The sequence below is a fragment of the Rousettus aegyptiacus genome, unplaced genomic scaffold (assembly GCF_014176215.1).
Source record: "Rousettus aegyptiacus isolate mRouAeg1 unplaced genomic scaffold, mRouAeg1.p scaffold_m13_p_5, whole genome shotgun sequence".
NCBI classification, from domain to species: domain Eukaryota; kingdom Metazoa; phylum Chordata; class Mammalia; order Chiroptera; family Pteropodidae; genus Rousettus; species Rousettus aegyptiacus.
This window is the reverse complement of record NW_023416308.1, coordinates 39921050-39934999: the sequence shown is the minus strand read 5'-3', so window position 1 is coordinate 39934999 and position 13950 is coordinate 39921050.

The following is a 13950-nucleotide window of genomic DNA, read 5'->3' as shown; positions in this document are numbered from 1 at the left end:
AAAAGTACCTGGCACATAATAACCAAGCATGCAGTGTATGTTAGCTAGGTATCACAGCTATTACCTGAAACCTAAAGATAGAAATTAAAGCCTTTTGAGAAGATGAGAATAGTGACTTCATCTCTACGAGCATCAGGCCAGTAGTGGGACCTATTGGTGGAAGTTACTGGAAAAGAAAGGTTTTGCCTCAAGTAAATAAAGAATTTTCTAAGGATCAGAAATGATTGAATATGAAATAAGATACGTGAATAAGCAATTAATTTCCCACAACTGGAAGATTCTAAGCATAGATCATTGGACTTTTTGGTGAGGAAGATATGGTAGGTTTGGACAGATGACCCCTGAATTCCCAATATTATGAAGTTTTCCAAGAATTCTAAGCAGAACAAGAAAACAACTCATTGCACAGCATTTAGAAAGAATTAATAAAGACTAACTGGAACTTTTAGCAAACAATCAGTCAGAAGGGTCTATGAGAGGAACTAGGACTTACAGAAGTTCTCTCACTGTATGTAATCACAAGAACCCTATAAGAAGAATTCTATGTTTATAATAAAGCTCTATGTTTCTAACTTTCCCTGAAGATCCCTTTGGGGACATAGGTTATTTCTACTGAAATAAGTCAGTTTGGACCAGTAGTAGACTGTGCCATCTCATTGAGAAGAGTACCACTCAGCACTCAGCTCATCCTATAACTGCACTCTCCAGAGGGTTAGTTATTTCCCTAGAACTGGCTTTTAGCCTTCGGCCTGGTCCTCTATGATAAGATTGTTCTAGAGTGAGGCTGGCTGGTGTCTGACCTGTAGATTGCTCAAGCTGTCAAATTATCTTGGATTGTGGCTCTAGAGAAAAGTCTCAAAAATAAGATGTCAGCTATCTAAATATTTAAAGACTGGTCCTCCTCCACCAGGGACCCTGGCCAAGTATATGGTTAAAAGCTGTGGGCAATTTTCATACACACATTTCACTAAATGGATAGATCTGAATCAAAGTAATTCAGAAAATCAGTGGCTACTCTGGTGAACAGTGCTCAACCCGCTGTTATAAAACAGCCCCTGCTTCAAAGTAATAAAACAGTTCAAATAGCAGGGATTTCAAATAAACCTCAACAGGTTCATACCTCTGAATCGATTCCTTTTTATTTTTCTGAAACTATTCCTTTTTGCTTCAGCTTCCTAAGAGCTACACATTTCTCCTTAGTGCTTCTAGCCCTACCTATTTATTAGGCCAAGATTTCCTAAAGAAGTATCATGCTAGAATATTTTTTTCCCTAAATTGAGAACTAATGTTAGAGTTTGATGGTAATTGTCAAAATGGTCAATTAGATAGATTAAATGGCCTTTCAACATCTTTTACTTTTTTCCATTTTTGACAGTATAGTAGCTGAATCTGAGAGCTCTGATCAATTGTCCCTATTGGACCACCTGCCATTGTCTTTATGGACAAAATCTTTAACTGGAATTGGCAGAATCCACAGTGTACCTACTATTAAGATTCAAATTGATCCTTCAAAACCTCTTCCCAGAATTAATCAATAACCTTTAAAGATATAAAGCCCCTGATAGAAAATTACATAACTCAAGACCTTATTATTCCTTGCACTAGTCCTTATAACACTCTTATTTTACCTGTGAAAAAGCTAAAGGGATAAGAGTGAAAATTAGTCCAGGAACTTCAAGCAATAAACCATATTGTTATCTCTCGACACCATGTTGTTCCTGACCCTCAGACACTGCTAGCATCTATCCCAACTGTAAGTAAATTCTTTACAATAATTGGTTTACATAGTACATTCTTTAGGAACCCAGTTGACGAAGCTACCCAATACTTTTTGCCTTCACTTGAATAGGAAAACAGTTTACCTGGACAGTAATGCCTCGGGGTTTTATTGAAAGCCATTCTTATTTCTCACAAATTCTAAAAACTGATTTGCATGATATACTTTTCCCTAAATGTCCCACTTTGTTGCAATATGTGTATGATTTACTTCTCAGGTCTCCTCACAGGAAGATAGCATCCATCTGTTAGAACTTTTGGCCTTACAGGGACATAAGTTCTCTAAATAAAAATTATAATTTTTCCATGTTTGATATTTGGTACTTTTGATATTAGAACAAGTGCTGGTGTACTAGGTTCAGATAGGCGTCATGGTGTCCTAAATTTCCCAAGGCCTAAAACTACATGTCAGTTTTGAGGTTTTCTTTGACTAGTTGGCTATTGCTGAAATTGGAACCCAAATCTCTCTCATGGCAAAACCTCTAAGTGTCTGACTAAAGAATAGCAGTCCTGACCCAATTTTTTAGGAAGAACAGGATGACATAGCCTTTAAAGTCTTAAAAGAGAGTTTAATAAATCCACTTGTTCTTGGGCAGCCTATCAGATTTCCTTTTTCCTTTTTGTGCAATAAAAGAGAAAGGGACGTTAGAACCATAGAACATTATTGTAAACAGTTCTTCCTATACAGTCTTATGATTACATAGAGTGTGAGAACTTTCATAAGCCCTAGCTCCTCTCATAAACCCTCCGGAATGATTATGTTTGCTTAAAGTTCCAGTTAGTCTTTATCAGAATCAAACAAAGCTAATTATGAAAAATTGAGGTCGTTTAATGTTTAAATACATAAAAATATGTACTAAGAACTGTAGGGTCAGTTTTGAATCATCTGCAGGGTATAAGAATATCTTCCATTTTATATGGTAGGAGCATAAGCATATGCAGAAAACAGTGTGGCTTACGAGATCAAATAGTTTTCGGAACTTTACACTATCAAAGGTTTTATCGCAGACAGAAGTTAAGCAGGTTCCATAGCAATCTGGTATCACATCACCATCGCATATTAATATTTTCACATTTTTATTACTCATGGAGATGGAGTTGACAATATTTTTTTCTCCATGTTTTATCCTTACAGATGCCTTTTTCATTTCCTTCAATCCTGCTCACAGTTCTATATATTTATTTTATTTAATTGAGTTTATTGGGATAACATTGTTTAATACAATTATATAATTTTCATGTGTACATTATAATTTAACATCTGTATATTCTATTGTGTGTTTACCACCCAAAGTCCAGTTTCCTTCAGCTACCATATATTTGATCCCCTTTACCCACTTCACTCTTCCCCTACTTCCTATATTTGACCTCTTTTACCCCATCTACCTCCCCCCTACTCCCCCACCCACTACCATACGGTAATCACTAATCTATAGCATATGTCCATGAGTGTCTGTTTGTTTGTTCTGCTCATTTGTCGTTTTTAAGTTTATATCCCATATCTAAGTGATATCATCTGATTTTCAACTTTTTCTGTCTGGCTTCTTTAGCTTATCATGATTGTCTCGAAATCCATGCATATTGTCTCAAATGGCAGTATTTCATCTATTCTTATGGATGAGTAATATTCCATTGTATATATGTACCACAATTTCTTTAACCAATCCTCTATCATATGACACTTTGGTTGCTTCCATGTCTGGCCACTGTGAATAATGCTGCTATGAACATTGGTGTGCAAATATCTTCACGGATATGAGTTTTTAAGTCTTTGGGATAAATACCCAATAGAGGGATTGCTGGATCATATGGCAGATCAATTCTTAGTTTTCTGAGGAACTTCCATATTGTTTTCCGTACTGGATGTACCAATTTGCAGTCCCTTAGCAGTGTATGAGGGTTCCTTTTTGGCGCATCCTCTCCAGCATATATTACTTGTCCTGTTGATTATACCCTCCTATCAAGTGTGAGATGGTATCTCATTGTGGTTTTGATTTGCATTTTCCTAATAGCGAGTGATGTTGAGCACCTTTTCATATATTTTTTGGCCATTTGTATGTCCTCTGGGAAGAAGTGTCTGTTCAGATCCTCTGCCCATTTTTTGATTGGCTAATTTCTTTTTGATTGTTATTGAGTCGTATGAGTTCTTCGCATCTTTTGGGTATTAGGCCCTTATCAGAAGTGTTGCTTGCAAATATATTTTCCCATTCTGATGGTTGTCTCTTTACCTTGTCGATGGTTTCTTTTGCTGAGCAGAAGCTTTTTAGTTTGATGTAGTCCCATTCATTTATTTTTGCTTTTACTTCCCTTGCCTTTGAGTTCAATTTAATACATTCCTCTTTAAGTTCAAGGTCCTTGAGTTTAGTTCCTTTGTTTTCTTCTATGTATTTTATTGTTTCAGGTCTTATATTCAGGTCCTTAATCCATTTTGAGTTAATTTAGATATGTGGTGATAGACAACAGTCTAGTTTCATTCTTTTACAAGTGGCTTTCCAGTTTTCCCAGCACCATTTATTGAAGAGGCTTTCCTTTCTCCACTGTATGTTTTCGCTTTATTTATCTGAAATTATTTGCCTATGTAAATATGATTTTACTTTTGGACTCTCAATTCTGTTCCACTGGTCCATGTGTCTGTTTTTCAGCCAATGCCCTTCTATTTTGATTACTGTTTCTTTGTAGTATAATTTGAAGTGAGCAGAGTGATGCCTCCAGCCTTGTTCTTATTTCTCAGGATGGCTTTGGCAACTGGGGGTCTTTCGTGTTCCCATACAAATCTGATGATTTTTTGTTCTATTTCTTTAAAAAATGTTGATGAGGTTTTGATGGGAATTGCATTGAATCTGTATAATGCTTTAGGTAATAAGGTCATTTTAACTATGTTGATTCTTCCAATCCAAGAACACAGAATATCTTTCCATTACTTTGTATCTACTTCGATTTCTTTTAATAGAGGCTTATAGTTTTCATTATATAGATCCTTCATGTTTTGTTAAATTTATTCCTTGGTATTTTATTTTTTTTGTTACAATTGCAAAAGGAATTTTTTTTCTGCTTCTTTTTCTGATATTTCATTGTTAGAGTATAGGAACACTATGGAATTTTGAATGTTGATTTTGTATCCAGAGACTTTACTGTATTTCCTTATTGTTTCTAGTAGCGTTCCTGTGGAATCTTTAGGGTTTTCAGCAAATACTGACAGTTTGACTTTTTTGTTTCCTATTGGGATGCCTTTTATTATCTTTCTTTTTTCTGATGGCACTCGCTAGGACTGCCAATGTTATATTGAATAACAGCGGTGATAGTGGACAGCTATGCCTTGTTCCTGATCTTAGAGGAAGGTTTTTAGTTTTTCATCATTAAGTATAATATTGGCTGAGGGTTTGTATTAGATGGTCTTTATTATGTTAAAGTACTTTCCTTCTACCAATTTTGTTAAGTGTTTTGATCATAAATGGATGCTGTATCTTGTCGAAGGCTTTTTCTGCATCTGTTAATATGATCATATAATTCTTATTTTTAAATTTGTTTATGTGGTGTATCACATTAATCGATTTGCTTATGTTGAAGCCTCCCTGTGCCCCTGAGATGAAGCCCATTTGCTCATGGTGTATAATCTTTTTTATATGTTGCTGTATTAGGTCCGTTAGTATCTTATTTAGAATTTTTGCACCTGTATTCATGAGGGATATTGGTCTACAGTTTTGTTTTGTTTTGTTTTCTGTTATCTTTATCAGGTTTTGGTATCAGGGTAATATTGGCACCATGAAATGAGTCGGGAAATGTTGCCTCTTCTTTGATTTTTTGGAAGAGTTTGAGGAAAATAGGTATTAAATCTTCTTTGAATGTTTTGTAGAATTCTCTGGTGAAGCCATCTGGTCCTGGACTTTTACTTTTGGGTAGGTTTTTGATGATTGTTTCCATTTCCATACTGCTGATCGATCCATTTAGATTTTCTAGTTCTTTATGATGCAGTCTAAGAAGGTTGTATTTTTCCAAATACTGGTCCATTTCTTTAGTAAGTATATTTGGTGTTATATACTTTTTCATAGTATTCTTGTATGAACCTTTGTATTTCTGCTAAATCAGTCAACATTCTCCCTCTTTCATCTCTGATTTTGTTTATTTGTGTCCTTTCTCTTGTTTCTTTAGAGAATCTAGCTAGGGGTTTGTCAATTTTATTAACTTTCTCAAAGAACCAGCTCTTTGTTGTGTTTTTTTCTTTTTTTTCAGTTTTATTTATTTATTCTTCCTTTGCAATTTTTTTAAGATGAAGTGTTAGGTTGTTTATTTGGGCTCACTCTTGTTTTTGGAGGTAGGCCTGTAATGATATAACTTTCCTCTTAAGACCACTTTTGCTATGTCCCAAAAGTTTTGATATGTTGTACTATCATTTTCATTCATTTCTCTGTATCTCTTGATTTCTCTTTTGATTTTTTCTCTGACCCAGTTATTCTTCAATAGCATGTTGTTTAATCTACATGTATTGTGGTTCTTCCTGCTTCCTTTTTGAAATCGATCTCTAGTTCAAAGCATTATGAATAGAGAATATGGTTGGTATGATTTCAACCTTTTTATATTTGTCGAGGCTAAGAATGTTGCATGTGCACTAGAGAGGCATGTATAAGCAGCTGTTTTGAGATGGAAGGCTCTGCAAATGCCAATTATGTCCAGTTAGTCTAATATGTCATTTAAGGATGTTATTTCTTTATTGATTTTCTGTTTGGATGATCTGTCCATATCCCACACTGAAGTATTTAGATCCCTTACTACAATAGTGTTTTGTTGTTTCTCCCTTTAGTCCTTTAGCAATTGTTTTCCATATTTCTGGGCTCCCTGATTGGCAGAATATATATTAATAATTGTTGTCTTCTTGGTGCATGATTTTCTTTTTCATTATGAGTGTTCCTCAATATCTTTTTTAACCTTTTTTATTTCGAAGTCTATTTCATCTGATATTAATACTGCTACTCTCGATTTTCTCTGAATGCCATTTGCTTGAAATATCATTTTCCAACCTTTCACTCTGAGTCTATATTTGTCTTTGGAGTTGAGATGTGTCTCCTGGAGGCAGCGTGTGGTTGGGTTTTGTTTTTGATCCATTCTGCAACTCTGTGCTTTTTTTTGGTGAGTTCATTTATTGAAATACGAGGTCTTCTTACAGCTATATTATCTTTTGCTTTATGGTAGCTCAATGTTTCTATTGCTTCCTTGTTCCTGTGTTTCCATTTTCTTTATATTGGTTGGCTTTTGTGGTTTTTCCCTCTGGTTCTTCTTGTTTTATGTTATATACACCAGCTCTGAATCTTTGGTGTGTGGTTACCATTACGAATATGAAAAAAGATAGTTATATATATATATATATATATATATATATATATATATATATATACATACATACAGTCATGCATTTTCTTCTGCACATGCCTTATCTCCATTCCCTTTGCAAATTTGGATCTTTGAATCCTCCCCTTTTTAGTCATTGTTGTCTCAATTTGTCCCTATGTATGCTGAACGTTCATTACTATCTTGTTATAACGATTCACTTATTATTTAAGCTATAATGCCCTGTTCTTAGTAAGTGTTTCACTCCTCTGCTTCTATTTGCCTGATAGTCACTTTACTTCTAATTATGTATTTTTCTTGTTGTTGTTCTTTTGTTTTAGGTGAGCCGACCCCTTTCAGTATTTCCCGTAGTATAGGTCTTATATTGAAGAATTCCTTCAATTTTTGTATGTCTGGAAAGGTCTTTACTTCTCCTTCAGATCTAAAGTAGAACTTAGCTGGATACATTATTCTTGGCTGATAGTTCTTTTCATTTAATAATTTGAAATTTTGATTTTACTTCTTTCTGGCTTGTAAGGTTTGTACTGAGAAGTCCAACAATAATCTAATGGGTTTACCCTTATATGATACCATTTTCTTCTCCCTAGCTGCCTTAAGAATTCTATCTTTTTTGTTGATAACTTTTTGATAACTTTAATACAATGTGTCTTGGTGAAGGCCTTTTGGGGTTGAGATAATTGGGTATTCTGTTGACTTCTTAAATTCCTAGCTCCATCTCATTTCTTAGATTTGGGAAATTCTCATCAACTATTTGTCTGAAAATGCTTTCTAGTCCCTACTCCTTTTCCTCACCTTCAATAATGCCTTTTATTCTTATGTTTCTTCTCCTGATGGTATCAGCTAGTTCTTGTATTTCTCTTTCATTATTTTTCATTTTTTTGGTTTCTTTCTACTTCCTTCTGATGCATCTCTAGATTTCTTCTGTCTTCGATATCACTGATCCTTTCCTCCACTTGGTCAACTCTGTTTCCCAAGCTTGCTATTTCATTTTTCAACTCTTGCAGTGTGTTCTTCATCTCCAGAAGTTCTATTTTATTCTTTTTGAGGTTTTCAATCTCCTTGCTCTGCTCATGTATTTGTTTTTTCAGTTCTTGAAATTGTTGAAACAATTTGTTTTTTATCTCATTGAGTTTTTTCAGAATTACCATCCTAAATTCTCTGTCATTTAAGTTGCATATTTCTATATTTGTAAGCTTGTTTTCCGGAGATTTTTCTTTTTATTTCTGAGATGCCTTGTCACCTTGGTTGTTCTTGGTGTTTAATGGACTACGTCTCCATCTGGGCATTAATGGAAGTGTATTATGCTATTTTCCAGAAAGAGGGTTTATTATGTAAAGGTCTGACTATAGTCTGTTGCAAAGAAGGCATTTTTCTTTTGGTTTCCAGTAGATGGCGTTGAAGCCTCATGGATCCCTGCTGTATATAATGCCTTAAAGTTCTTGTGGTAGCTCTTACGTGCACATCTGACGCTCAGACGTGCTGGTGTGCAGTTTGGGTATTTTTTGTTGAGTTTTAGATGTTCAGCTTATCGTTGTTTCAAGGGAAGAGATCTGGGGATCTCTCTCACTCTGCAACGTTTTTCATTGCAATGCGGCTCACAGCACTGGTTACCCACTGAGAATTGAAATGTAGCTTACAGGGCTGGCCACTTTTACGGCAATTGGAAAGGCCACTCACAACAATAGCTGCCCAGCTGTGAACACTTCGTACTGAATCACTGGGAGCTGTGCTTGGCAGCAAGCCAATTACAGTGCCCCTGACAGTCTGCAGGTTGGGTGTGGCAGGGTCTCAGAGAGATGGTAGCAGTCAGATCAATACAGCCTCAGTCTTGCTGCTAATTTAGTAACTGTTATGAGTTCCCACATAAGACCCAGGTCACAGCAAGACCAGCTGCTGTCTGAGACTCACCCAGGCCCTCAATATCTGCCCAAGTTCATGTTGGCAGTGGCGATCTGCCTGACCTTATCTCTGAAATGGGACTCACAGCACTGGCAGCTGTTGCTGGGGTTAGAAATGCTGCTTATAGCAATGGCCACCCCAATGTGAATTCTTCACTCCAAATTGCTCACCTCAGGGCTTGCCAGCCAACCATAAACAATTTCCCCTGGCAGTCTGCAGGTTAGGCGGGGTAGGCTGATCACCTCAGAACAGTGTCTCCTAATGGCTCTGTGGAACGAGTCTGCACAATGAAGCTGGCGTGGCCTCTAGAGGGGACTGGACCAAGGCACAATGGTAGCTGCCTTTCCAGCCCTCTTTCTAACTCCAGGTAATGGAGACTTTTTCAGAATGAATCTTGCACGAGCCTCAGACCCACCACTGATGTCCCAGGTGAGTGTCTACAAGTCAGAAAACCTTTGCACGGATCCTTTAAAGGGACATCTAGGGGCTTAGTTAGTTGCCTTCTGTCTCACCCAGATGGCTGGAATCCCCTCTAGTATCTACAGTCAGAGTTATTGGAATCTTCTCTTCTCTTGGCTGGGACCCTGGGCTGGGAAGCCCCAAGATGTGACCAGGCCCCTACTCTCCTTCAGGAGAGCCTCTACAGCCTTGCTCTCCCTCCTGGTGATCCTCCACCACCCACTGGTGTGGGTTCAGCCCAATTTGGGACTTTGCCCCTCCTACTGGCTTCAATGAGGCTCCTTTATATTATCAGACATAGGTGTTATGATCAGCTGAACCTCAGGCGATTCTCCACGTTGATGATTTTATAATTTGGTTGTAATTTCGATGTGGACCCGGGAGGAGACGAACCCTGCTTTTACCTAGTCTGCCATCTTCCCAAGGATATTTTTAGTCCTATTTATTTTGTAAGGTTTTCTGTTGTTTTAGCAAAAACATTCGTTGAAACAGCTATATTGTGCTAGGTATTTATTGGCTGGTTAAGAACCTTATCTCATTTCAACCCTCACCATTATCCTAAGCAGAAGATAGCTGTGGCATTTCTAGAAATCACAGAGCTAGAACTCATATTATAACCTTCCAACTACAAACATACTTATCACTATCCTATTATTGTTCCACTTACACAAAAAACTTAAAGTGAGAAATTATTTGGCTTTTTAAAGAATCATCCACAATTTCAGACATTTAAAGTAGTATCTTATGAGTGGAGTTGAGGGTAATTATGCTCATGTGATTGAGGGTCATGCAAACCTCATGTGCTGCAATTCAGTAAGGATACTGAGACCTGAAATTTAAAAGATTATTAAGAGATAAAAGATAATTATTTTCTAATTTTACTTAGTTTAAGTTCAGTTACCTGTTCCTTCTACAGTCTAATCAGCAGGGGAAAAGTTTATTTGGCTACACAAAGTATTAACATGATCAAGAACCATGGAAATACTTTAAGAGAGTTATATACCTTAGACTCACAAAAAATATCATTTAAAAATTAAGCTATTTATGTCTTTAATAAATTGGCTATGTAAACAATGTCTTGTTGAGCTTGTTACACACAGAGATGTTTTAGAATTAAAAATATTATAAAATAAGTTATGTCTCTGTTTTTAAATCTTACTAGTTAGAGGTTAGCAATGGCTAAAACAAAACGCTGTTCAGAAAATAAAGGAAAGATGAAAAATTAATCTCATTTGAGGATATAGTCATGCAAAAGAACAAGAAGAAAGCAATGGGGGTATTTTCCCAAGAAGAAAATGGCACAACAAAAGATATCTAAAAATAGGTAAGATGTTTGGTGGATTCCAGGAAACACTTGAACACAAATAAAGAAAAAAATGCTAGTTCCAAACTAAAACCATAGTTGAAGTCAAAAAGAGAGGAACAATAATTTTGAAAGTTGGGTAATGAATAACCTGACCTGATTTTGTACTTTTCTGCCTTTAATTAGGTAATGTTGAATACAATTAATAAACTGCATTTCTAATTATCCATCATTATACAGTTTGTGCTCCAAAATTTTCTCACAAAATAGTAAGCCAGCTTATTTTTCTCAGTGATTTACATGACATATGATGAGCTCGAGGGGTGATGGGCTCATGGCCAAAATCCCAAGAAAAGATTACAATAAGGAAAAATTTCTTATTTCTGTATGTTGTATAATGTAAAAATTTTAAAGAATTCCCCTGAATAATTTTCATAGAATTGCAAATTTTCAGATATTTAAAGGTCATTTAGTCCACTATTCCAATATATTTAAACCATCGATAAATCAGCCCACTGACTTTGCTGCTGCTGTTATATTTTGTTTTTACAAGCTCTTGTGCACAGGATTGGAATAATAATCTTTGATTCATAATATATTTTGATCTTTGGTCCATTAATGGCCCTCTTGTATTTTATTATTTGCTTTTAATAATGAAATAAATATCTATTAGCCTATAACCTACCATAAAACAAGAACATTATCAGTAAATTATAGTTACTTATATGTTCTTCCTCCATCTCATCCTCCTCCCCCTTTGCAAAACCACAATAAGTTTTGTGTTAGCGTCCCATGTTTATATATTGTTGTATCATAAATACATAAATTCTAAACAACATATGTTTTAGTTTTAGTCAGGATCACTGTATATTGTCATCTGTAACTTGCTTCCCCATCCCAGCTTTACTGAGGTATGATTGACAAATAAAAATTGTATATATTTAAGGTGTACAATGTGATATATGTATACATTGTGAAATAATTGCCATGATCAAGTTAATTAACATATCCATCACCTCACATAGTTACGTGTGTGTGCATGTGTGCATGTGCTGAGAACACTTGAAATCCACTCTCAGGAAATTTCAAAACTACCATACATTAACTATAGTCACCATGTTGTACATTAGGTCTCCAGAACTTATTTCTCTTTTAATTGAAAGTCTGTGCCCTTTGATCAGATCAATATCTTCCTTTTCCTCCACCTCACATCACCATTCTACTCTCTGTATAAGCTGGACTTTTTTTTCTTAGATTACACATGTACATGAGGTCTTTCATTATTTTTCTTTCTGTGTTTGGCTTATTTCACTTGGCATAATGTCCTTCAGGTTCATCCATATCATTCAAAATGGCAGGATTTTCCTTTTTTATGGTTAAATAATTTTCCATTGTGTGTGTGTCTGTGTGTGTGTGTGTGTCTAAATTATCAATTTTCCTTATCTACTCATCTGTTGATAGACACAAGTCGTTTCCATAACTTGGTTACTATGAATAATGCTACACTGAACATGAAAGTGAAGGTATATCTACTAGATAGTGATTTTAATTCCCTTAGATGAATACCTGGAGTGATATAGCTGGGTCATATAGTAGTTCTACTTTTAATTTTTTGAAGAAACTCCATTCCGTTTTCCATAATGGCTGCACCATTTCACGTTCCCACCAATGAGGGTTCTCCTCAAAAAGTCAAAAGATAAGTGTTGGCAAGGATATGAAGAAAAGGGACTTTTTTAAAATTCAAATTTAGATTACTGATCATCCTTTCATTCCCTTGTTTCTGTAGCTCATTCATTTTTCCACTATATTTTATTATAAATATATTTCCGTTTATTCTTTCTCTTTCAAAAGACATTTAAATTGCTTTCACTTTTTTGCTCTCACAATAACTAATGTATTGAATAAATATGCATATGCTTTCTAATGTAGTTGTACAAGTTTCTCTTGACTGTAGTGGTGGAGTATAGAATAGGCAGTTGCTCAACTTGACAAAATAATGTCAAATTGTTTTCCAGAGTGATTGTTTTGTTTTAGATACTCACCAGCAGTATCTAAGATTCTGTTGACATACATATTCTGATGATTGATATTTTCAAAATCCCCTTTTTAGATAATTGAGTAGATATGAATTTCATAGTGGTTTTGATATGCAGTTCTCCCTTAACTAATAAAACTGAATATATCTTTATATATTTACTGTTATGTGTGTTTCTGTGAGTTTCTATTAATAAATTTTGGTGATTTTTCCAGTGGGTTGTTTGTATTTCTGTATTTATTCTTAAGGGTGCTTTAGATATCTAAAGTTTACTCTCTAATTTACACAAAGATATTGTGACTATCTTTCCCAATTAGAAGCTTATCTTTTTTGTTTACTATCAGATGTCTTTTAAATAGTAAGAATTTTTAATTTTATAATATTAAATTTGTTAAAATTTGTTTTTGTGGTTAAGGCTGCTTTCATATTAATAAGAAACCATCCCTACAGAATTTCAGAAATATATGTATTTATATATTTTTCTAAATGGTTCAGTTTTTTAATATATATTTAAATTTATAGTCTGGCTGGAGTCGATATTTGTGTAGGTAATAATACAATTTTATTATATATAATATATATATCCATTTTCCACCTTCACTTTTATTAATACTTCTTTCCGAATCGATTTGCTATGCACATCAATCATACATCAAAGTTCTCTATTTTTCATGGTTCTGTTTTATGAGCTTTCTATTCTTTAGTCAATTTGTCTGTCACTGCACAAATACCACACATTCTTAATTACAATCACTTCATTATTGCTATATTATAGTATAAATCCTCTCTCCAATATGCTGTTAATTAAAGTGGTGATAGTGAATATCTTTATCTTATTTCTGGTCTTCAGTACTTCTAATGCACTGTCATTTAGAATAGCATTTTCGATACTTTATAGCAGGTTGAATAAGTTCATTTCTATTTCTAACTTTCTGTTTTTATCACATGTTGAATTTATTAAATACTTTATCTGTCAATTGAGATGATAATATATTTTGTCCTTAAACCTGTCAATGTGACAAAATATTTATAGAAATGTCAATGCTAAACCATCCTGTATCTCATACACACTGTTGAGTTGGGTTTGCTAATTCTTTATGAAGAACATTTGCATATGTTTATGAGTAAAGTAGGC